General features: G+C 38.6%; 1 protein-coding gene across 2 annotated transcripts in view; it reads right to left on the bottom strand.

Annotated features, from left to right (window-relative positions):
* LOC126210196 (uncharacterized) overlaps window positions 1–25,142 on the bottom strand; it is a 185,989-nt gene that overhangs the window by 120,406 nt on the left and 40,441 nt on the right. The window contains exon 3 of one of the 2 annotated variants that reach the window (XM_049939373.1): window positions 21,319–21,380. The exons of the other annotated variant lie outside the window; for it this stretch is intronic. The gene's annotated coding sequence lies outside the window, so the exon portion shown is untranslated. The remainder of the gene's footprint in view (window positions 1–21,318; window positions 21,381–25,142) is intronic. 2 annotated transcript variants of the gene reach the window in all.

The raw sequence follows: 25,142 nt of genomic DNA on the forward strand, positions 1-25,142 counted from the left end.
TAATCCATTAATGATGAGTGTCGCTCTTGACGGTACATGAGTCACAATATTATCTGTTCAGAAGACATAGTAACTGAATATGGCGCCTTGGTAGGTCGTAGCAAATGACGTAGCAGAAGGCTATGCTAAACTGTTGTCTCGGCAAATGAGAGCGTATGTAGTCAGTGAACCATCGCTAGCAAAGTCGGCTGTACAACTGGGGTGAGTGCTAGGGAGTCTCTCTAGACTAGACCTGCCGTGTGGCGGCGCTCAGTCTGCAATCACTGATAGTGGCGACACGCGGGTCCGATGTATACTAGCGGACCGTGGCCGATTTAAAGGCTACCACCTAGCAAGTGTGGTGTCTGGCGGTGACACCACAAAAACCACAGGAACAGTGTAAATGATGGTGCTTAGAACTTAACATCCAGAAAACAAAATATCTTCCAATAACGGTAGATCTATCTAGCAACCAACTCGATACAGAGGAAGTTACAGCTTGCAGTAATTACATGTATCTAGGAGCAGAATTTGTCACCACAGGTAAATATGATCAAGATATTAAAAAATAAATAACTCAGGCTACAAGACTGAATTTGTGTATAAAAGGAGTATTTTGGAGTAGTGAAATAGGAAAGAAAGTCTACTTCAAAGTTCCTTGTTGTATGGAGCAAACACACGAAGAGTTGCAGAGAATAAAATGAGGATGTGTTCAGACAGTGATTGGGAATATCCAGAAGAAATAATATAAGTACCAAAGATGTTCGATTATGAATGGGCATAGAAGAGTCATTAACAACTGACACTGAATGGAAGCAATTAATTAGGCTACCTCTGAAGATTATGCTGTGGATACCACCGAAACACAGAAAACATGGAAGGCCAAGGGAAACTTGGAAAAAGAGAAATGGTATGAGCAATGAGATGATGAGAGTTAAGTGAGGATCAATGGGACAAAAGAGAAACATTGAAATTGGGTACTGAACAATGCCAGAAGACATCTAATACTAATTATTATTATTATAGCCATCAGTCTGAGTAGACTAGCCCAAGTAAAAACTTGTTTTAAAATCTTGAAACTAGCTATGAAGAGCAAATGTACAGCAACAGTCTGGAAATGGATGAAGGAATCAGCCAACCAGATGTGTAAAACAGGTTTTTGGAGTCCTTTGCCTAGGTTTTGATACTTATAAAATATCTTCTTCAGAAGGAGATTGATATACTTGTTACATACTGGTTGAAAAGGTAGCTTAGAGTAAAGCAATTTGGCTCTTGTCAAGTTGTAGTTCACCTCGAGTTGGCAAACTTTACCTGTGAAGTATACTTTACAGAAGTAGCCGGCAATGGTAGTTTCTGCCTGTTCATGTGTTCAATTACTTGATCCACGCTTAATGTAAAACATGACTTGATCCATAACCCTGAAGGTTCTTTTTTACAACTGGATATATGGAATGTGATACGTGAAGTAATGAATGAATGGAACATTACATGTGCTGAATATGCCAGGTGGTATTAGGTGATGTCATTTGGGATAGAAATGCTCTCAACTACTTGTGAAGAATAACAGACAGTTTTCTAACTGCAGAGAACTGGATGGAAGAGTATTTACTCGTGTTTGCAACATACTCTGAGAAGTTGGAGCAGTTACCAGAATATCTTTTTTTAAGCATGGAGCTGAACCAAATTTGGATGTAGTAGAAGCCATTCCTGTCAGTAGGACATACTCCTATCACAAGAATGCAAATAACACAACAGGCATCACTGTTCCACTTGCAAAAGTACAAAGAATATTATGTTACATCACTATGGATTGTGTTCATTTTGTGGGCAAGGGCAACACTTTCAAACAATTGGTCAAGCTCAGAGATCCCTAGATAACTTGTAATCAGTGATTAATTCCATTAAAAAAAGTGACTGATGAGGTAACTTCCATGAGTGACAGAATCAATAACTCCTAGTAACGTGGTGCAATTCACATATAATTGTGGAGAGAAATTACCTACATTTCTTCCCTATACACCCATGGTGCAGTCTGTGAAAAATCAGTTAAATGGGTCTAATGAATTATGGAAACTTTGTAAATGATACATACAATGAGGTGCCACACTAATTTTAGTCCTTGCCATAGATACAAAACTGGACAAGTTCTTTCATTTTTGTAACAGAACATCGCATTTAAATCTAACATTCTCTGACAGATGGACCAGCCTCACTGGTGCATTCACTGGTCTAACAACCTTACTCCATTAAGTAAACACAAGATACAAACTGGTCTTTTTCATTATGTTTTGGGCTAACTTCATTAAAGTAAACAATAATTTTCCAAAAGATGCACATACAGTACAGCAAAAAAGAGTTTGAAATTGTTTTAAAATTGGTGGAGAAACTTCAGAAATGTTTATGTAAAACATTTTTTCCATCACTGTACTACTTCAGAAAGTTAACTATGCATTTTGGAACATTTTATGAGATATTTTTAACATATAACTGTCAGACAGCTCTAATTTCAAATCCACCAAAATCGATCCTCAAGTTTGTACAGGGTTCTTAAACCAAAACAGTCCATACTATAACCATCTGAAACAATTACCAATACTCTTGAAATGTCTTGTGCATTATTATCTAAAAAGTTTCATCTTTCACAAAGGGCAACAGTTTGTGTCTGCTACTACACTGAAGTATTGCTGGTTTTCAATAACTGGTGTGTGCTGAGGCAGATATACTGTGTGTCCGAAGACTTCTAACTTTTGCTGATTGGGAGCTAAAGAACTGACATTTGCCATCCCTTACGAAGTTGCTGTTTTGGCAATGTTCTTCTAAAAGAAATATTGTTGGCATTCAGACTTTTAGAACAGTTTTAGAATGATTAACAAGTATTTGTGTGCCTCAATATTGGTTGTTATATCTTTACTATATTCAGCACCTGTTATATTTCTATTGTTGAGGACTCTGAAATCTTGTCTCATAATTATGCCCAGGATTCTGTACAATTTTCTTCCAGTTGTAGCACATTATGTAGGAGAAACCGCTATAAAAACTCAATATTGGCCATCCTACCTTTTGTTTACACTGATCAGCCAGAACATTATGACCATCTACATAGTAGCCAGTGTGTCCACCTTTGGCAAAGATAACAGCAGGAATGTGTCATGGCATGGACGCAATGAGGCCTTGGTAGGTTGCTGGAACGAGTTGGCTCCACATCTGAACATGCAAGTAATCTAATTCTTGTAAATTCTGTGGAGGGGAGCAATGAGCTCTGACGTCGTGTTCAATCACATCCCACATGTGTTCGATTGGGTTCAGATCCGGCAAGTTGGAGGGACAACACATCAACGGAAATGCCGGGTGGCTAGGCCCTCCGGTCGGGTAGACCGTTCGTCTCGTGCAAGTCTTTCGTGTTGACGCCACGTCGGCAACTTCCATGTTGATGGGGATGAAATGATGATGATGAAGACAACACAACACCCAGTCCCTGAGCGGAGAAAATCTCCGACCCGGCCAGGAAAACTCTGGCCGTTACGTATGACACTCCGTTGCGCTGACCACTCAGCTACCAGGAGCGGACAAACACACCAATTGGAACTAGCCACTGTGTTGCTTGAACCACTCCATCATGCTCCTGGCCTTGTGACGTGGTGCATTATCTTGCTGAAAAATGCCTCTGCCATCAGGATACATGATTGTCATTAAAGGGTGTTCATGGTCTGAAACCAGTGTACAATACTTCTTGGCCATCATGGTGCCTTGCATGAGCTCTAATGGACCCATGGATGCCCATGTGAATGTTCCACAGGGCATAATGGAGCCACCCCAGTTTGTCTCTCTCCCACAGTAAAGTTGTCAAGAAGCTGTTCCCATAGAAGATGAGCGATTCGCGCCCTCCCATCGGCATTATGAAGAAGGTATCAGGATTCATCAAACCGTGCAACACTCTGCCAGTGTGCTAATGTCTAGTGCCAATGGTCACATGCCTATTTCAGTTGTAGTTTCCCTCACAATGTTAACATTGGCACATGACGCAAAGGCCCATCGTTAGGAGTGTTCGGTGCACTGTGTGTTCAGCTACACTTGTACTCTACCCAGCACTCACGTCTGATGTTAGTTCCACCACAGTTCACTGCCTGTCCTGTTTTACCAGTCTGCCCAGCCTACAATATCTGACATCCATAATGAGGGGTGACACCCCCACCTCTTGGTTTTCCTATGTGCTGAAGACACTCACCACAGCACTCCTCGAACATCCGACACATTGTACAATTTCTGAAGTGCTCATGCTGACCGTCCAGGCCATCACAATGTGCCCTCGGTCAAACTCAGATAGATCTCGCACCTTCCCCATTCTACATACGGACAGCACACTCACTGATACTACATGCACCGTGCATGTGTCTGACTAGCAGTCATTCCTCGCCAGGTGATGCTGCTATTGTGTGGATGGGTTTATATCGATAGTAGGTCAATGGTCATAATGTTCTGGCTGATCAGCTTATTGCCAATGGCCACTCACATCTTTTGCTGTTAAGTGTGTGGTTACAATCACTATGAGTACACTAAAAATGTAGTTTCATGTTATTCTGTTATGACTGTGTATCTGTCCCACTTCTGTCACAGGACAGCAGGGATGATGTGTACAACCTATTCTAGCAGACACAATGCACATTTTATCAAATAGTTTTTTCTCAGTCATTAAATAAAACATTAATTGGTATCTTAAAATGTTAAATTAATCCCTGATTAATATCTATGTATCTATCTATATCCGGATTCCGCTCCAGCTACTGCCAGGTCTGGGTGCTGACGAGTCCTCTCCACTTGGCTCGGTCCTCCCACCACTTTTCTTCCTCCACTTGCTGCCAGGTCACACCTCTCCTTTCCACAGATATTCTCACTCCCATTTTCCATCGTGTTCTTGGGCACCCTCTAGGTCTTTTTTCATCCATCTTTAGTTCTTCCATAATTTTGGGGAGTCTCTGCCCATGCATCCTCTTAACATGCTCATACCATCTTAATCTCTTTTTTCCAATTTCTTCTCTCATACTTTCTTGTTTAAGGTCATTTCTAATCTCTACATTCCTTACTCTGTCCATTCTTGTTTTTCTCTTAACTGCTCTGAGAAATTTCATTTTCCCTACTTGCAGTCTGCTCCAGTCCCTTTCTGTCATTGTCCACGTTTCTCCACCATAGGTGACAATAGGGAAGTAATAATTCTTATACATAAGGAGTTTTGCTTTTTCTGAAACTTCCTTATTGCAAATCAGGCGTTTTATTGTTTGGTAGAAATTGCCTCCCTTCTGTAACCTCCTATTAATTTTGCTGGTTATTCTTCCAGCTTTAGATATTTCACTCCCTAAATAAGTGAAACTTTCTACCACTTTGAGGGGTTCTCCATTCAAGGTAATATTTCCGTCGATCCCTTTCTCTCTTCCAAATACCATTACTTCACTCTTATCTTTATTTTTAATCCATACCTTTTCATTATTTCCTTCCACACATCAAGTTGTAGCTGTACATCTACCTCTTTATCACCCCATATTACCATAGCATCTGCAAAACTCATCTTTTTATCTTTTTCTTTTACTATATCTTTAACTGCCCTAGTCATTCCCTCCATCACAACATTAAAAAGTGCAGGAGATAGAATACTTCCTTGCTTAAGTCCTTGTCTTATTTTGAAATATTCGGAGTTCGGTAATGGTGTTCTAATTCTACAACTGTGTCCTCTATACATTGTCTTTATTACATTGATGTATCCATCTTCTATATCTATCTTCTTCATTTCTTCCCAGAGTTTTTCCCTGTTAACTGAGTCATACGCCTTTTCTATGTCTATAAAAACCATTATCACCCTTTTGTTATACTCCTAACTTCTTTCCAACAGTTGATGGATAGAAAATATCAGGTCGATCGTGCTTCTTCCTTTCCTGAACCCATGCTGTTCTTCACTCAGCTCCTTTTCTATCTTTCAAAAATCTTGGCTGTATGACTCATAAGGGTTATTCCTCTGTAATTTTTACAAAGTCTTTTATTGCCTGATAAATATCTCACTCTAAAAAAAGTGCGAAAGTTTTCTGATGGATTAAAACTGCAAGTTTAATCAAAATGGACAGTGCATAAACTCAGGTTTTGGAGATCAGGTGGAAGAGTTTCCACAAATCAAATTTCTGCGTTCACTTCCCAGAACATCTCAAAACTGCAGTCTGCTAGTATCTCTTGCCTATTTTCCTAAACTCAGTAAACAACTCAATACTGCAGTCAACTAGTATCTCTTGCCTATTTCCCTAAACTCAGTAAACTATATTCTATGGACTCTTGGGGATTAATGATGCTGGAAGAGCACTTGACGTTATTTATCACCAAATTATTTTCCTAAAAATTTTCCTTTTCACCGTGTCTAATGTATCAGGCATGCATTGTGGCTTCACATTTTTGTAAAGCTTTAGTTTTTGCATTTTCTCTCTCTCACGCGCGCGCGCGCGCGCACACACACACACACACACACACACACACACACACACACACACACATTTTTCTTCTTCTTGTAAATATTCTAAGTCACACCACATATACTTCCCAACTTTTGGAACTCTTAATCTGTTTTATTTGCCCTAAACAGTCCCTTAAATTTCTACTACATATTTGATCTTATTTTCTACCTTTATTGGTTATTTAGTGTGAATGAATTTTGGTCATTAACAAAATGTCTTGTTTTAGGCAGAGTGGCAGATAGGCACAACAAAAAGGAAACAAGTAAGTTTTCAGTCAAAAGGCTTTCTTCTGAAGTAGATAACACACATGCAAGCACACTCCCCCCTCCACACACACACACACACACACACACACACACACACACACAAAAACCACCGCCTCCAGCCACCAAGGCCAGACCTCTGCAACCAGAGATGGTGGTGGACGGTGTGTGTGTGTGTGTGTGTGTGTGTGTTTTTTTTTGTCTATTTCAGGAGGCAGCCTTCTGGCCGAAATCTTACTTGTTTAGCAGTCTCTTGGTTGCACCTGTCTGTGACTCAACAACTCCTCTGTATAGTGAGTAGCAATCTATCCTTTTTCTAATACTGCCGTAATTCCATCCTGGATTTTCCATTGTTTTATTTTATGCAAAAGTTCTTAAGACATTAAGCTCAATCTCTCACTCATGCACTCTTTCTGCTTCTTAAAGCTGTGTGTGTTCTGTTGTCTGTAAAGAAAATGCAACAAAGTTCTCTTCATATACTATGCAACTTTTTTTGCGTGTGCTTTAATGTTTTTACAGTCTTAATATTGCTTTACTTATTTAATTTTGCACTGTAAATTTGGTTTTTATTGGGCATAGATAAAAATTACTGGATGTAAATAGTTATCTTGCCACATATCTTTATACACTGCCAGTTCAATAATCTGTGGTGGATTGGTGACTCCAAACTTAATGGACATCCTCAAAGGCATCTGTCCCTTGTAAGCCCAGTGATGTTCGCACATCTATTTAAGATTTTCTTCAACTCAGTCTGCCAAATTTTCACAAATGTATTTACAACAGATAGGAGATATTTTTCTGTACCTGTATTTGCCTTGTCATTTATTATTGGTGAATGTATTAGTCTACCTTTCATTCTTCAGCAATTATTTTTGGTTTTTATATTTCTTTGACAGCATGTTTCAGTTTTTTTAAGTAGTTAGTGTTCTTTTGTCATTTCAAGTTTCACATGTCTGAGAGTTCATGTTTATTACATGGCCCTGGGTAATTTATAAACATTTCAAAAGTTCAAATATTATGACTCTTGATCCATAATGGTCTTCTTACCACTACAGACATATGACAGCCAACAACAGCCTTCTGTAATATGAGTCCCACATTGACAACATGGAGTGTCAATTTCAGTGTGCCACTTCTCCAGTACCTGCAATACGATGGGCTAACAGCAGCTTTCATTCATACATAGATCGTGTAGTGTCACGTCATCTACTTTAACTGCTCATATTTTGATGACAGAAAACACTATGGACCACATATAGATTATTATTATTATTATTGTTGTTGTTGTTATCAGTCTGAAAAACGGTTTGATGCCACACACTATGTTAGTCTCTTCATCTTTGCATTACTTCTGCAACCTTTATCCAATTGAAGTTGCTTACTGTATTTAAACCTTGGCCTTCCTCCACAATTTTCTACCCCCCTCCTCCTCTCCCACACACAGTTGCCTCCATTACTAAACTGTCAATTCCTCGACGAACTAACAACTGCTCCCCTCTTTTAATAAAGTTGTGCCACAAATTTATTTTTTCTTCAGTTAAATTCCTCCATATTACTTATTTTATCTATTTGTGTCATAGCCAAACAATGAATCTTCTCCTCCACTGCTGCTATCCGCCATCCGTCCACATCTATTGATGCTTCATGGAGGCCATCCCTCCAATGCTTCTCTGGTCTCCCTGGGGGCCTCTTTCTTGTAAGTGTGAAATCCAGGAGCTTCCGAGGCCATCTGTGATCTTCCATCCAGGCCATATGGCCGGCCCGCTGCATTGATTTGGCTTAGACAGCTCCTGCTATGTTGGGCTGCTGGTAGAGCTCCTCAAGCTCTTGGTTGTGTCTGATCCCCCCATTCCCTTGTCTGCATCCAGAAACAGATCAAACATCTTCCGAAATACTTTTCTCTCAAAAAAGGAGGAGCTTATGGAAGTCCTGTTTCCGGATACTGAATGTCTCACAGCCACATAGAACAACAGGTTGGATCAGGGTTTGTGTAGTCGAAACTTGAACTGTCTGGTGAGATATCTGGACTGAAGCAGTTGTGCTAGGCCGTGGTAAGATTGGTTTCCTGCTTGTATTTTGGCATTGATCTCTGCTTCACACGACGAGTTCTCAGTGAAAAGTGCCCCTAGGTATTTAAATTCAAGCACTGTCTTGTAGGACTGGTTTCCCACCTGCAGTGATTGTAGATGACCTGCAATCTGACTTTGACCACACACGATAATGAGGTACTCTCTCTTGGCTTCATTTATATTTAGTCCAAATTTGCTGGCAGTCTCCTTCAGTGCTCTGGTCATTTGCTCCAATTCCTTTTCAGACCTATAGAGTAAACATATGTCGTCTGCATAGGCTAAGTATACCAGTGTCTTTCCTCCGATTTCAGTCCCTTCGTTCTATGATGGAATGACAATAGTATGAAAAGGAGAGACTGCTACTCACCATACAGCGGAGATATTGAGTTGCAGACAGGCACAACAAAAAGACTGCTAAACAAGTAAGCTTGTGGCCAAAATGTCTCCTCCTGAAGTAGAGAAAAACACACACACACACACACACACACACACACACACACACAAGTGCGACCACAGTCTCTGGTCACTATGGCCAGACTGCGAGCAACAATACACGATGGGAGAAGCAATCTGGGTGGTATGGATCAGGAGGAGGCTGAGGTGGGGATGGGGAGGGATAGCAGTGTAGGGGTGAGGAATGTTAAAGAGCTGCATATGGGAACGTACTAGGACATGGTGGGGAGAGGGCAGGGCAGCTAGTTGCAGAGAATAGGTTAGACAGACCTCTCTTCTGCATCTAGCTGCCCTACCCTCTCCCCTTAATGTCCCTCCATGCTCCCACAAGCAGCACTTTTCTGTCCTCCACTCCTACCCTGCTATCCGTCCCCATCCAGCCCCAGCCTCCTCCATACTCCCTCCACCCACATTACTTCTCCCTTCATACACCGCTTCTCGCAGTCTGGCCTTGGTAGCCGACATATTGGTTGTGTGTGTGTGTGTGTGTGTGTGTGTGTGTGTGTGTGTGTGTGTGTGTGTTAGTTAGTTTACTTCAGAATGAGGCATCTTGGCTGAAACCTTACTTGTTTAGCAGTCTTTTTGTTGTGCCTGTCTGCGACTCAAACACCTCCGCTATGAGGTGAGTAGCAATTTACCCTTTTCATAATATTGTCATTCTATCGTCAGTATTTTGTCATCTTTGTTTATTGATTCATTCATGTCTACCATCCTGGTACACAGTGAAATCCCTGTACCACAATATTGTAGCACACTTTTACTGTAGCCAAAGTCAATTGGCACACATCCTCGGTAACCTGAAGATGTGTTGCAGAAATTTTATTTGGCCTTCTCTGGCAGCAGGATACTGTATCTTGCTCCAATGGGTACCTGTATAGCAGGAATGTACCTACAAACAAGCAAAAGTTAGTTACATAATTTTATTTTTTGGGTAGTAATTAATACTTTACAACTACCCTTCATATTCCATCCACCTTCCAACATTCTCTTCTGTGCTGGCTTTCCATCTGAGCTCTTGATATTCATGTAGGTGTTTACCTTTTCTTCAAATGTCTGTCTAATTTTCCTGCAGTTTACGGCATTTCTCCTCTAACCATTCTTGCTTAGCCATTTTGTACTTCCTGTCAGTCTCATTTTTTATGCATCTGTATTCTATCTGCTTCATTTGCTATCTTCTTACTTTTCCTTCTTTTGTCAATCAAAATCAGTATCTTGTGTATTATCTAAGGATTTCTAATGCACTTTTTCCTTTTAACTATTTGATCCTTTATTGATTTCACTATTTAATCTCTCAAAGCTACTCGTTTGTCTCCCCTGTATCAGTGACTTCTTGTCTAATTCTCCTGTTAAAATCTTCCACAACCAGTGGTTCCTTTGCTTTATCCAGGTTTCAATCCCTTAACTTCCTCTTTCTGTATTCCAAGTTGTAAGCTGCAGTTCAAATCCAGTCAACTATGGCCAGAATCTACGACTGCTACTGGACATGTTTGGTTATTTAAAACGTGGTTTCAAAATCTCGCTCTACCATTATATACCTAATCTGGAACCTTCCAGTACCGTGTTCTCCACTATATACAACCTTCTTTCATGACCCCTAAAACCAAATATTTGCAATGATTAAACTGTGTTCTATTCAAAATTCTAGCACACAGCTTCCCCTTTAATTCTATTCTCCTAGTCCATGTTCTTCCTGAAGACTGAAAGGTGTCAGGAATATGTAGACAGGCTAACTAAAAGAAACAAACTAGAAAGACAATATATGGAAATGGAAACAGATGAAGATGGAAAGAATAATTTGACAAAGCACTGAAAGAAATCAAGTCAAAAGAAGGTGCCTGGAATAGATGACATTTCTTCAGAATTTCTAAAGTCCTTGAAAGAACCATCCATTACTAAACTACGGTACTCTACGTGATTTACAAGATATACGAGAGGCAAAATACCAAGACTCCAAGGAGATTATAATGATCCCAATGCCAAAACAGGTAAGTCTTGATGTGTGAATATTACTCATAGTTGAAACAAACTGAAACAAATAACACTGTTCTAAAATAAAAAAAAAAACTTTTTTTTTTCTATTTCTGATAAAAAATATTGTGATCCTAGTTGTATTTTGAGTGCTGAATTGAAAACTGTTGTTGGCTTTATTCTGTCAGGGATAGTTTATGAGTAATCACAATTTTATTTCTCTTTTCAGTTTCTGATATAGTGCAGCAAACGTGAGGTGAAATTCGACAAACAAATGCACATCTTTATGATGTTATAAGTTCATCACATTAATGGAGGGTGGGATCTAACATATAACACAGTAACCTATGTGTATACACTTTGAAGCATTTATTTGACATGAGAAATTGCAGATAATTGACGAACAACTCCCTTGTAATGCACATCACTTTTTTCTCTTGTATTGTGAATCTTTCTTCTCTCGAATGATATTCCAGCAATAATCTGCTAACATAGAAGGTACCCACTTCCCTTCATAGCGCCTTTCTATGGTAGAAATGTCTTTATGGAATCTTTCCCCATGTTCATCCGATACGTCACTACAACTCTCTGTGAAGTAGTCCAGATGAGAGTCCATCATATGTACCTTCAAAGACATATTGCACCCCAAACCCTGATATGCTTTGATCATAACCTTCACAATTGCTTTGTAGTTAGTAGCTCTTTTTCTTCCGAGGAAGTTTTCCGACACCATCTTGAAACAGTCCCTTGCGGTTTTTTCTTTATCAGTTAAACATGCTTCAAAATTTGCATCTTTCTGCAGCTCCCTGATTTGTGAGCCCACAAATACACCTTCCTTTATTTTTGCAGCTGAAAGACGGGAGAATTTGGTAGCTAGATATGCAAACCCACAGCCTGTTGGATCCATGGCCTTCACGAATTGTTTCATCAGGCCAAGTTTGATGTGAAGCGTTGGAAGTAGTATATATTCAGGAGCTACCAGACTTTCGCCAACTTTCCATCTCCGCCTAGGCCATTTCTTTTTCACGAAGTGAGAATTTCGGTCTCGACTATCCCACTCGCAAAGAAAACAGGCATACTTTGTGTAGCCTTGTTGCATTTCCAGTACCATAGCAATTACCTTGAAATCTGCACATATTTTCCATTTGTGTTCATTGTATTTTAATGAATTTAGCATCCTTTGTACGAATTCGTAATTCTCTTTTGTCAAACTAGCGTAAGCTACTGGAACAGAGGGTATTTTATTTCCATTATGGAGCAAAACACCCTTCAGACTTGTTTTCGATGCATCTATGAAAAGTCTTCACTCCTGTGAAATATAAGTGAAGTTCAGCACTTTCATCAGGCCAGCAACATCATTGCAAAATGTCAGTGCTTCGTCAGTTGAAAAATAAGAAATAAAGGCATGTTCTCTGTGCCTGAACACACTGATTTTAGTACTTTGGTGCAGTAGATTATACTCTTGTAATCTTGAACCAAGCAGCTGCGCCTTTTGTTTACTTAGCCCTAGATCACGTACTAAATCATTTAAATCTGCCTGTGTTAACAAATGTGGCGATGACTCACTTGTGCAGTGATATAAAGAATCATCATCTGTGATTTCTTCAGTACTACTTATTTCACTGTCACTCAGAATTTGATCTCGAGCTCTTGAAGGTACTGGAAGGTTGGCCGAATGCCGCACTGGCATTCTCGCTGAAGGCAGATCTGGGTAAACAATGTGCCTCTTCGACTTTTTGTTTGTAAAACCCTGAATTTTTGTTAAACGGAAATAACCATCAGTAACATGATCCTTAGGCTCCCTCCACACCATTGGAACAGCAAACATCGCCACATTCTCTTTACCTTTCCACCACTGAATTAGTTTGCAGTAACATGTAGCACAACAGAAATGTTGTGCCCATTCTTTATCTTGGTCTCCACCTCTACTCCAAAGTAATGTTTGTATGCTTTCTTTATGACTGAAGAAATTTTCTTCCTATTTCTGGCAAAAGTGAACTTCCCACAGATGTAGCAGAAGTTGTCCGGCTTATATCGACATCCACGACGACGTGGCATTTGTGCAAATTAAAAAATACCACTTTGGTAATACACCTGTATTAACTTAATAGTAGGGAACCAGAGGAACGCTGATGTGTAAAAACAAGCAGTCGTTTTACCTTCAGCACCAGGCTCAATCAGTTTACACACAGGAACTAAAAAATTCAACCGTACTCAGAAATATGACAGACAGTCACTTGTCAGCCAAAACACCCACTTGTTAAGACTGACACAAATTGCGGCTAACACCACTGTTGTAAACTCGATGCACCTGCCCCTAGGAGGCGTGAAGCTTTACTGCCGAGGCTGCGACCGGCTGCCGCCGTTCGAGTTAATGAGATGTTTCAGGTGGTCTTAATGACATAGGTGTGGCGGGGGTAACCTAATGATGTCTGATTCTTCCCACCTGCTGTTGCACAAGAAATTATCACGTTCTATCACTACTGGATGCGGCAACATACTCGTATTTCTCCAAAACATCTCTGGGTTTGCCATGAATTGTGAATATATATATATATATAAATATAACAGAGGGAAACATTCCACGTGGAAAAAATATATCTAAAAAGAAAGATGATGAGACTTACCAAACAAAAGCGCTGGCAGGTCGATAGACACACAAACAAACACAAATATACACACAAAATTCAAGCTTTCGCAACAAACTGTTGCCTCATCAGGAAAGAGGGAAGGAGAGGGAAAGACGAAAGGATATGGGTTTTAAGGGAGAAGGTCAGGAGTCATTCCAATCCTGGGAGCGGAAAGACTTACCTTAGGGTAAGTAAGGTAAGTCTTTCCGCTCCCAGGATTGGAATGACTCCTGACCTTCTCCCTTAAAACCCATATCCTTTCGTCTTTCCCTCTCCTTCCCTCTTTCCTGATGAGGCAACAGTTTGTTGCGAAAGCTTGAATTTTGTGTGTATATTTGTGTTTGTTTGTGTGTCTATCGACCTGCCAGCGCTTTTGTTTGGTAAGTCTCATCATCTTTCTTTATATATATATATATATATATATATATATATATATATATATATATATATATATATATATATATATATAACAGAGGGAAACATTCCACGTGGAAAAAATATATCTAAAAAGAAAGATGATGAAACTTACCAAACAAAAGCGCTGGCAGGTCGATAGACACACAAACAAACACAAATATACACACAAAATTCAAGCTTTCGCAACAAACTGTTGCCTCATCAGGAAAGAGGGAAGGAGAGGGAAAGACGAAAGGATGTGGGTTTTAAGGGAGAGGGTAAGGAGTCATTCCAATCCCGGGAGCGGAAAGACTTACCTTAGGGGGAAAAAAGGACAGGTATACACTCGCACACACACACATATCCATCCACACATACAGACACAAGCAGACATATTTAAAGACCATATATATATATATATATATATATATATATATATATATATATATATATATATATATATATATAAAGTATCCCTGACAACGATTTCTTGTTTCCATATTTGAATTTCCCACGGTAAAATGGTCTAGAAGCACATACTTTAATATCAGAAATAGAACCCATGTCGAACAGTGTAATTTATAGGTGACTGATAGAAACCTATGGCAGAGAAGATAATATCTCTTTGGATCCAGAGAAATGTAGAAATATGCGTAGCAATATTGACCCTACAAAGCAGACTGAAAATATTTAAAGATGATTATAGCATTTACTGATTTAGAGAAATCTTCTGATAATGTTGACTGGACTACACGCTTTGAAATTCTGAAGGCAGCAAGAATAAAATTCAGAGAGTGAAGGATTATCTACGACTTGTACAGAAAACTACAGGTATAAGAGTCCAAGGACATGAAAGGAAAGGAGGTAGGGTTGTAGCCTGTCCCCAATGGCATTCAATCTGTACACTAATGACGTGAAAGGGAAGCAGTAATTCCGACATAAGTGGACATGGTTGTAGCCTACTCCTAACAGCATTCACTCTGTAGACTGAGCAAGCAATAAAGGAAACTAGTGAGAAATTTGAAAAGGAAATTAAAATTCAGGGAGAACAAACAAAAAGTTTGTGGTTTGCCAATGAAACTGTAATTCGGTTGGAGATGGCAAACAAACTTGGAAGAGCAGCTGAATAGAACAGAGAAGAGATTATAAAATGAACATTAAAAAAGTAAAACAAGGGTAATAGAGGTGATTCTGAGAGGATTAGATTAGGAAATGAGACATTAAAAGAAGTAGATGAGTTTTGTTATTTGGGCACCAAAATAAGTGAGGATTGCAGAAGTAGAAAGGATATAAAATGCTGACTGACAACAGCAAGAAAAAGGTTTCAGAAAAAGAGAAATTTGTTACCACTGAAAATAAATGCAAGTGTTAGAAAGTCTGTTCTGGATAACTCACATTTTGTTCTGCAATGTAGCCTTGTATGGAAGGGAAATATGAATGATAAATGGTTTAGATAATGACAGAATAGAAGCTTTTGAAATGTGCTATAGAAGAAGGCTGAAGATTACAGGCACAGATTAGATGACTAATGAATAGTTACTGAATTGAATTTGACAGACAATTTGAGTAAAAGAAGGTATCATTTGGTAGGACACATCCTACAGCAGCAACGAATAGTCAGCCTGGTGATTAACAGAATTGGAGGAGATCTATTGACAACAGTGAGCTTGTTATTTTGAATAGTGGTGGTCTTATTTTCAATATTAATAATGTGGCAACCAGAGATGTACCGGGTAGCAATAATTAAACTTTTCCTATTTAACACATTATTACACAGAAACAAATTACCGTATGAGTACCAAACTTGGTAGCATTGATTTAAAGGGCATGGGGACAAGAAATAATGCAGAATCAATTCAAATGAAACAGTTTTAATGTGGTGATATGGTACATCATACCATTATGTATTGTACTATTCATTGCTGCTACAAAAGGCGCTCAATATGGTGCCCATCAGTGTCCAGAAGAGTCCGAAAACAAAGGATTGCATTCTGCACAATAGAACGAAGCATGTCTGTAGGTAAGCTGGCTACCTCTCTTGATATGCTGCACCTGGGATCAGCACATGTGTGAATATTCCTTGGTAAACCCTGTACTTCAGGTAGCCCCACATCCAGAAATCACAGGAAGTGAGATCAGGTGATCGTGCAGCCAAGTATTTGCAAACAATTCGCTGATAATTCGATTGTTTCCAAATGTATTTTGGAGACACAGGTGAACTTCACTAGCGATGTGCAGTGGGGGCCCATCTTGCGCAAAAACTGTACGCTAGTTCAATGCATCTCTCCCCTCCATAGCAGGTATGACATGCTGGCGAAGCATAACACAGTAATGCTAGCCAGTTACATTGCATACCTTTGGCCCTTGAGTGCCAACATGTTCAAAAAGAATGGGCCAATAATGAGCGTAGCCGTGGATCCACACCATACAGTGACAATTTCACCACAAAGAGGAACTTCATGCACAGTGACTGGAAGTGAAGATCCCCCACACTCTAAAATTCTGTGTATTCGCCTCACCTGTCAGAGAAAAATGAGCTTTGTCTGTCCATAGGACGGTCCAGGGCCAGCCCTTGTCAACTTCAACCCTTGCGAGAAAATGGAGAGCGAAGTCAACAGGTTGTTGTGCATCCTATGGTGCAAGTTGCTGTACAATACAGATCTTGTACAGATACCGTTTCAGAATCGCTCAAAGCACCTTCCGTACAGTGGACCACGTGATGTTCAACTGTCGTGACACAGCACACACCCTGCCTGATGATCGGAAATTGCAGTGAGTGTTGTCTGCCATAGCAACAGCAATTTCATCAACCACCTGTGATGCAATCGGTCCTCAGTCTCTTCCCGGAGCGACGCCCAGTTCTCCAGTTCATATGAACTGCTTCATCAAGCTCCACACAGTACGTGGAGTAAGAGGACCATTCCATAATTGTTTCAGCCAGTGATATTCTCAAAGTGCAGTGACAGTATTACTGTTGTTTTAATAATAAAGCTTCACCAACAATGTCCTGCTCTTTTTGTCCAAGCTCATGTTGACACGTCAACAAGTGCACCAAGTGCACTACGAGTGGTCAGGTGTGTGAAACTGAATTACGATGACTGATCATGGCACCTGGTGGCCATAGTTAGAACTGGACGGTGGCACTGTGATGCATGGAAATCGTGCACCCCATACTCTGAACATTAATGCTACCATGTTTGATGATCATACAGCAAAAGTTTCCATGTTAATAACGTGTTCACTCTGTGCACAGCTGTCTTCTGTAACATTAAAATATATCTTTGGTTCTTTATCACTGAGATTACTGACTAACTTTAGATTCTAGTAAAGAAGGAGCAAATTGTTATTTGACCCTGCGTTTGTTACACTTTGTGATTTTATGTACAACATAATTACAGATATCAAGACCAACACTCAAATACAGTAAGCGGGTTCAAACAGGAACTTTGGACTGAAGACTGGAACAACATTAAAAATAGAGATCTACTGACAAGTATTTTGTATTGCCATAAAAAGCAATAATTTAATAATGACTGAATTTTCTTAAAGAATTACCTCCAATTATGTTTTTGTTTAATTACATACCACAGAGCATTTACGAAGTTCCTGCCTTTACATTTTAAATGACTCCAATGAAGCTGCAATTCATCCTAAATACAAATAATTTTTATTCATTTTTATTCTTCATTTTGGTAACTGTCTCCCCATCTACACTCTCACAATGTGATGTACAACTGCTTGCTCTCCACTTGGATTTTACATGAAAATGTGATGTCTCCAAATTTTCTGCCATATACATTCACATTCCAAAATATTATCTCTTAGCCCCCACCTATTGATAAATATCTTTCATCAGTAATATTAGGCACTATAGTGCCTCTCTCTCTCTCTCTCTCTCTCTCTCTCTCTCTCTCTCCCCCCCCCCCCCCTCCCTGCTCCTTTTATAAAGTAGGGAGGATTGTATCTCTGTAAACTTTTCAACATGAGCAAAGAGTCAGTGTTTATGCAGCCTTTTGCCTTTCCATTTTTTTTATAGTTCAAGAATTTTTGGGTACCTGTTTCTCCATAAATCCTTGTTTCCTGTGCTGTGTTGCATAAATAACCCCTAATCCAAAATCAACTCATTTTGTCACCAGAAGACAATATGTGTGTGTTACAAAACTCATTTGCTAGCTATATCTGCATCAGAATAACGAAGCGACTGAAACAGAGTTGTTTACCTGGGACAGTTACCATAAAAAAGTAACCAAAAAAATTAGGTTAGTCACATCTTCTATGCTACCCCAGGAATCAGCTGCCACAGTCAACTGCAGACAACATTTATGGCTGGTAGTGTAATAATGGTGATTGCTTTTTGTATATATGCACTGTTTCTCTAAGCTGAACATTCATTTTACACAGCTGAATGTCTTAACTAGTTGTAAAAGTTTTCAGAAAAGTATAAGATTATTACCACCATGCAATGCAAAACTGTATTACAATGAAAGAAATGTGGATTTATCCAGAACAGAAATGCCCAGCTGTTGTTGCCTAGTCAAATTGTGTACATAGACGTGTGAACTGGCAACATTGCCTCCTCCCATGTTCCACTGTCAATAGCTTTGTTATTTTGATTAAGGTATTCCCATGTTCCACTGTCAATAGCTTTGTTATTTTGATTAAGGTATAGTGTATCGTACTTCTCATTGTGATCCAGTAGAACACACAAAAAGCCTTCTTAATTTAAGATTAAGAAGTCTAAAGTCAGCTACACTAACATGTAGTATACATAAGTTACATGATGTCTTTTAGTAAGCAAGAAAAGAAGTAAAAGCATACATTTCATTCAAAGCATATTAGTAACTGGCCATGAAGCTGAAAACCTGGTTATATCTTATGTATTTGATAAATTACATGACTTAGTAATAGATGAAAGCATATAAAACCAGTAAATTGTAGATAGAGCTACACTAACTGCAAAATAAAAGATAAACATATTAAATGAGGAGGCATTAAGAAAGTAGCCACATGTACTCTTTATTAAGAAGAGCAACAATGTGCCATTAAGATGTGTGTTCTTCTTCAAGGTAAAAAATAAAACAAAAGAGCAACTAGAGAAGCAGTTTTATTCATGTTCTGGTTATACAGGAACTAATGATGTTTGTTTAGACAATGGCTGTTATCTAACATGTCTGCCATATTACCATGCAAATAACAGATGATAATTTTAGCAAAGAGCATCAGTATTAACAGATTTCCATGACTGAATGAAGTCCCAACACAACACAATACATTTTCTTCAAACTGCTCTGCCATAATGTAAAAAAATTTACTTTCTCGATATTACTTTATGATAAATCAATTTATACTTAAACTTCTTTAGAATGCATACATGTATGCTTTTCTGATAAAGCATACAGAATATCTGACATACATTTGCCATCGCAATAGCATAAAAATGTCTACTAAAGTGAGATCCCTTTGATATTTCTTAAATGAATTGACTGTATATAAAGTTAACAATAGGTGCTCCTTGTGTTTTGAATTCTGACACAAACTTATATTATATATTCATGTACTGCCAATTCCACAACTTCCTTTACTAGCCGATTCCAGCCATATAAAGAAGAATTAATGCCACCTATATAAAAAGTTGTGCTTAAATTACACATTTCACATAAGGACGAACATTAAAAATTAAATGTGTGGGTGTGTAAAAAATATATTCCAAATGTTATCAGCTTTCTATTGTGGTTTAAAGAGTGCTTCAAGTTTCACTTGGCACAAAAGAAACAATGTACTTTCTTAAAAAGCTCAGTAACTACAGGGCAATTCAAACTGAATATAGTGATTAACTGTCAAGAATTATAGAGAATGTAAAACTAGTTCAAAAAACCGATTTTTGGCCAAACCTGGTACATGCCTTGTGATATGTAGTTGAAATGTTTCGTGTCATAAGTGTAAATGGTGGGTCCTCTACGGAATGCATTCTACATGTTAGAATTTAAAAACTCCCATTCAGTCATCACAGTGGAGAGAAGATTTCCACTGATTAGATCCTTCAGCAAGATAGAGCACCATCACATCGTGGTATGGATTTCAAACATTTCTAAATTGTTTGATTGGTTGTACAGGACACAACAATGCTGTGTTCTGCTCTTGGTCACTTAGATCTCTGGACTTGACATCCATGTATTTATTTTAATGGAATTAAGTTAAAGACCTCACGTATATACCTCTTTTTCCAAAAACAATTCCAGAACTCAAAATGCACATTTCAAATGTGCTCTCATTGGTGACTACAAATGTGCTTTGAATGTATGACTTGAAATGCCTTATCACTTAAAATATTGACCTTGTACCCAAAGGAAGACATATCAAACATAATTATATAAAAAACTTGAACATTACATTCTCTGTAATTATTATTGACAAATTGCTACGCTTTAAATAACTGTAACTGTTTGTAGTCACTATATTCATTTGAATTGCCCTGTACTATCATCTCCCACAACAGCATGAAAAATGGCACTTGTTTCTGAAAAACCATCTCATTTTAACAAATAAATTGATCCTCACATTCCTAATGGGCAAAACAAGCACACACTAACCAGACTAGAAATGACTAGTGACATAACAGTTTCATTTCAAATCTATCTCATGAATGTTTCTGTTACATCACTTCCCAACCAGGCATAAGTTGGTCCCATATTTACATCTGAATGCTTTTCATGGCCTATTCTATCACTGTTCTAATTGCCAAGTAAGATCTAATATCTCCCAAATCAAAATGTTGTTCTCTTTCATTTCTATGTGTAGGTGGACCTTCACAAATTGAGTTTTGCTCACAATGGATGTAAAGTGGCAGTCTTCCCTATGGGGACAGCTACCAACCCCAACACCCTTCCCAATTTGATACGAGTACTGTTTATCATACAGAACTAAGATGCTGGCAATGTTTCAGAACATAACTGATGAGCAAACTTGCCCTCCTTGATCTGTTTAACAGGATAAATGAACCAACGTTTCAGATCACAAATCTAAGCAATTGCATTTACGATGTCAGCATCACTTTTCATTAACTGGTTCGTACCCGTCTTTCTCGATTCTCTCTTTGAACTTCAGGTAGTTGCGTTTTCTGTCAAAGTGTTGCACCTGAAACAGATTAAAAAACATGACTGTATCAACCTTTTATTAACAACCCAAAATTTTGAAGATATATTTGCAATTTTCTGCTGGGTGTTAATATGCTACCAGATTAAGGTACAAATAAAACAATGTATTGGCACTTCGAATCACTCTTCACTATGTGAAATGCATGGTACTGCCGATAGGTATAAAAGTGACACATGTTGTAGCTTTTGGAACTATTAGCTCCAGTCTCAAGAAGAAGAGAGGGATATGTTGGGGAGATTAAAAATGAATGGGAGAACACTCAGGTATCATGATGAGAAGCACTCATCTGCAGTGAGGGCGAGGGTAGGCGAAGATGAAGGAGGATGTGCCAGAGACAGTAGCTCAGAGTTGGTCCATTGGTAGGCACTGTGCTGGGAATGATAAAGACAGAGTGAGAAGTAAAGACAGATAAGACAGATTAGCAGAAGAGAAATGAATACAGCAATTAAGAATTAGGACAAAAAAGGATAAAAATGGACAAGTGCAAGTAGGCCTAGCACTCTGAGGGTTCCGTACAAAATTAATTATGTATGTAGGTAGTTCATCTATAGATTTTGATGACTGAGTTTGCGAGTATCAAAATGTGTGACATAAATAGAAATTTCTTTGGATGTACTGACTTAGAAGCTCAAATTTTTTACACCACCACGGTACTGTGGACCTCAGTATTTGACATTAACACTTGATACCTCCATTCCTTCCTTAGAGAAAAGTGTCTTAACAAACAGGCCACAAAGTGACTCTACAGAGGTTCTGTTTTAACAAACTGAGGAATGGAACCCTAACAATATTAAAAAGTGTTATGAAAGAAGAAGCGGGGTGGGGCTGTGTTAATGGGGATTACCAGGTATACAAATATGAAATGTGGATTTCAGACAACAATCTCACACAAATGCAGTTGGTGCTATAAAGATTTGACACTGTGCCATTTTGTTGTGTCATTAGGAAGTGTGAGACGCACACGATTGAGAAATTTGAAAAGTGTGTGCATAGTGTTGTGGTGTTCAGTATGTTGAAATTTATACCGAACAAGGAACATTTGTGGACAGGAACTGCTGCTGAATCATACCAATTACTTTAAGAAGCTTATGGTGCACATGCTCCATCACAAGATACATGTGAACTACGGATTTAGGATTTCAAAAATGGTGACTTTGATGTTGCAAAGAAGGAACATAAAAAAAGAATGAAGATGTGGAAATGGAAGCACTGTTGAACGAAGATGATTCGTAAACACAAAAGCAAATTACCGAGCAATTGGTCGTTAGTCAGCAAGCTGTTTCCAATTGGCTATGAGAGATGGGAAAGATTCAGAAGATCAGTAGATGGGCACCACATGAGTTGAAAGATAGGCAAATGGAAAAGCCAAAAACACATGAGACAGTTTGCTCACTCAGTACAAAAGGAAGTAATTTTTGCATCGTATAGTTACAGGGAATGAAAACAGGATTTATTTTGAGAATTCCAAGTGCAAAAAATCATGCCATCCACCTCAACTGCAAGATTAAATCGCTTTGGCAGAAAAGGGATTCTCTGTGTTTAGTGGGACCACAGAGCAATGTCTGTTATGAGCTGTGAAAACTTGGGCTGCCCACAACAACTGACCGATCTGAACGATTAGCTGCTTGAAAAAAGGCCACAATACCGAAAGAGACAACGCAAAGTCATTTCTCTTCATGACAAATCTCCTTCACACACGGCAAAACTAGTTTGTGACACGTTGGAAGTACTTGGGGTTGGGAAGTTCTACCCCATGTGGCTTACTCACCAGATGTGGCTCCTTCCGATTACCATTGTTTGCACCGACAGGTCACACACTCGCTGAGCAGCACTTTGATTATTACAAAGATGTGAAAAGTGGCTCAATGAATGGTTTGCAGAAAAAGGGGAAAACTTTTATGGTGTGGTATCCACAAATTGCCCGAAAGATGGGAAAAATGTATAACAAATGATGGAGCATATTTTGAATAAAGCACTATTTATTATTCTTCTGAATTTAATATGTTTTTAGGCAAAAAATCTGGATTTCACACTTGTACACATTGCAAGTCTAATAGGGTGTCACAATGCAAGGACTTGTTTGAGAGCAAGGTCCCATCTCTGGATTTCAAGGAAACTTAAGTTCAGGTAGAAGGCTCCTTATGACTCTGTAGTGTAGCACTTTGTCTCTTTAGTCATGCTGTAAAGCATGCTCAGCAACTGGAAACTTGGTGTCCCCAAGGTGGACATTTCTTGTGTGTCCATTCATGTGCTCAGTCAATTTATTGGCAGTCATATGCCTATATAACCACCATGCAGTGAACAAAGTTACTCAATAAACAACATGTATGGTTTCACAAGTTGCTCTGCCCTTGATTTTGTAGGATCTACCAACAGTTAGGATGGAATAAGGCCATGTCCTACATGAGCAACAGAAGCGACCGACAGCGAGTGACTTCTGGATACATGACGTTCCAGTAACAAGCAGTAGCATCGGGCGAAAAACTCGGGTGTCCTGCATCCGAGCGACCAAGTCGTGCTACAAGATGGCTGCTTAAAGCCAACCAGCTGTTTCTATAAAACGGCGCTCCTAAATTGTAGAATACTGTAGCTGGAGAGTAAGGCTACAAAATTAGGTTTACTTAAGAAAATAAAACAAAAAGGAATGTTGTGCATGAAATATATAAAGGGAGGAATCTCAATGGACAATTTCATAAATATCACCAACTACGAAGATCACCAGACAAATTCTTCAAATACACATGAATGAGCACAGCATTTGACTATCTCATCAATAAATTAAATACAAATGTTTTTTACATGATCAAGAACTTTTAACAGCCAATAAATGCATAAGAATGACTGACTACATGACTAACTCTCCTAAATACACAGCTTGATATCAATATATAGCTAGTTGTGGTGAAGCAGTAGCGTTTCAGTATGTGATTACATGTATGTGAAAGGTCGTTGGTTCGATTCCGGGTTCTTCTTATACCTTAACTCACCCAGTTACAATTCTGTATACTAAGTTTTATGTATACTGTTTACACTGCATCGCTAAGTAAATTTTTAAGGTCTTGCCAAAGAACTTGATCTTTATATGTGTACACACTTATCCCAGTATATCACAAACATTAAATTCCTAATAAATTACAATTAACCATGAAATTTTACAGATATTTGATGTTGCGAGCGTAATTTATCAGCAGTCAAAGTTAAGGCCAAGCGTTTCAAATGGTCTAAACAGTGTGCAAAAGTAAAGCATACAAAAGTAAAGCATACAAAATTTTTGATAAGAAAGTCAAACGTTTTGTGTAATGATTTGTCTAAAAGTATGAAACAAAAATATTAAGGAAACATTTGGTACACCTCATTTTCTGTTAATGATTTTAACCATCACTCAAAGGCACATAGAATGTTTCTCTGATCTACTTATTTCTTTTACACAAATCATTTCATAAAATATTTGACTGATTTCGTTCATTTTTTATTTTCAAGTTTTATTCGGAAAGCATAATCTCAGCGACTCCTCATTTGCCTTCCTAACATACTTGATTGAAAGGAAGCCTTTTTGACATTTAAATACCACACCAATGTATCTTTTTATGTGCAAAACAGTTAGACCTGGAACAGATGAAATTTTTGTCACTTCATTTACATAGCTTGGCAGCAGATTTTCGTGAAATATTTCAATTTTTCCTCAACTCATAAGTTTTCATTAATCAGCCTGATTACTGTCAAGCAGTTAAATATTTTCAA

The sequence above is a fragment of the Schistocerca nitens genome, chromosome 10 (assembly GCF_023898315.1).
Source record: "Schistocerca nitens isolate TAMUIC-IGC-003100 chromosome 10, iqSchNite1.1, whole genome shotgun sequence".
Lineage (NCBI taxonomy): Eukaryota > Metazoa > Arthropoda > Insecta > Orthoptera > Acrididae > Schistocerca > Schistocerca nitens.